This window comes from Heptranchias perlo, unplaced genomic scaffold (assembly GCF_035084215.1).
Source record: "Heptranchias perlo isolate sHepPer1 unplaced genomic scaffold, sHepPer1.hap1 HAP1_SCAFFOLD_1542, whole genome shotgun sequence".
Taxonomy (NCBI): domain Eukaryota; kingdom Metazoa; phylum Chordata; class Chondrichthyes; order Hexanchiformes; family Hexanchidae; genus Heptranchias; species Heptranchias perlo.
The window spans coordinates 12079-14091 of record NW_027138799.1 but is presented as its reverse complement, the minus strand read 5'-3'; positions in this window follow the sequence as shown (position 1 = coordinate 14091).

Here is a 2013-nt window from a genome sequence, read left to right as displayed (position 1 = left end):
CACCTTCTCAAGGGCAATTAGGGATGGGCAATAATTGCTGGCCTTGCCAGCGACGCCCACATCCCATAAACGAATAAAAAAAATGATCACACGTGCGGACAAATCACCCGCTGGCCGTAATTAACCCTTTCCAACCACTAGGGAACGTTTCACCAAGGCCCTCTCCTGTGTAATCTAAAAATGTTGAGTACCTCAGAGTATCGTGCCAAGTTTCAGGACTATTTTCCCCCACACAAACTGCACAATTCAGGCCTGTTATGGACTTTAGCCACTAGACTGTGGAGGAAGATTGGATAAGGGTATGAACAACAGTGCACAATTGGTCGATTAATGGTAAACCCTAAGGCACACACAACAATAGGCAAACTGTAGAAAGGGTGTGATGGAAACAGCTGAAGGAGTGGAGATCTGGGAGCAAATAATTGGGAAATTATACTGTGCTATCCAGTTTTGGTGGCAAGTTCAAGATATATTAAAATTGCAAATTATAGGACTGAAGGAACAGATTTTGGGAAAGATTCAAAACAACCAAATTTTGTTAACAAACCACATGAGAGCATCAGCCTATGGACTGACAGATGGTTGAATCATCAATTCAGGGCCAGGCCCACTCACCAAGAATGGACTAGCTGTTTACGTGACACAGCCACATTAGGATATGATACGAAGCGTAATAGTTATCAAATGACTAAACGATTTCAAAATTATTGTGGATCACAGGAAAACTGAAGCAGCCAATTTGGATTTAATGAGCTATTCCTGATGGTAGGAAGTCACTATTAAATTTGGTGATGATCAACTAACATGAATGGGCCAAATCTTGCTTTCCCGGGGCATTTCGCAGTGTGCCGTTAGTTAGACTTTCTCCTGCACCCTTCTGCTTGAAAAATTTTTCCACCGTAACTTGTTGGAAGTGCAAGCTTATAACGGGGTGGCAAGGGCAACATGCATCTGGGACCTTAGTGACCGTCAGGACCAACGGTATCTCCTTAATCAATGAGATTTATAGGATTGAGAAAGAAACAAGAATGACAGAGAAGGAAATAGGGTGAATTAGAGTCAAATCAGGTACAGAAGGAGAAATAAAGAGAGGGAAACAAAGATTGAATTAAGGGAGAAAAAAAGACAAAAGAAAACATTTTTTAAAAATTTTAAATCTCAAAGAACAATTCACTACCTGAAGGAATGAGACCCCACAGTTTAAATTGCTCACTCTCTAGGCCAGAGACGTTGATTGGCATTGCATTAACAATTATCACATCGTTAAAAGGGTACTTATGCTCTTAATTACCAGGCTTAACTTTCTGCAACGAGTTTAATAGGCAATTAATGTGCAAATCCAGCAAGTTCTTAAAAATACCAGGAGGCCAAGGGTGAAATGTTGTTTGTGCAAAGCAAAGACCAGCAAGTTCTGGAGGTTTACGACTTGCAACGTATCTCTTAATCCCCTGAACTTGCTGGCCGGTTTGCACATTAATAATAGCGTGCCTCGTTAACATGTCGTTATTTTTCCAGCAAGATTTGGCCCATTATGTTGGAAGGAGTAAGCCTTTACAAATATCAATATGGGGTGGGGGGAGGGAGTAGGTTTTACAAAATGAAATCATGTTCCAGTAATTAACAGGAAAAGATAACATGACAACCCAAGTGGCCTGATATGTGAGCACAGAATAGTCTCCCTAGAGGAATAAGAAACTGCTGAAATAGGAAAAAAAAATTCAAAGCAACTAAATGGAAAGGAAGAGGGAGTACAACAGAAGGATATGTAAGAGCATAGTGAGAAGGGGTTTTGACACTGTTGTATCTAGGCCAGTTTTCATTGAAATATATTAAATGAATTGGACAGTAGAGGCTGTGAATGGAAATAAAATCATTGTGGCCCAGGAAAGGGAAGGAGACTTAGAGAAAAATTGCACATGAACTGATGCTGCTGAATAAGATTCCATTGGGTAAGTAGAGAACAAAAGATCTAATGCCCAAAGAAATTCACTGTTTCTGTTTTACATTGAAACA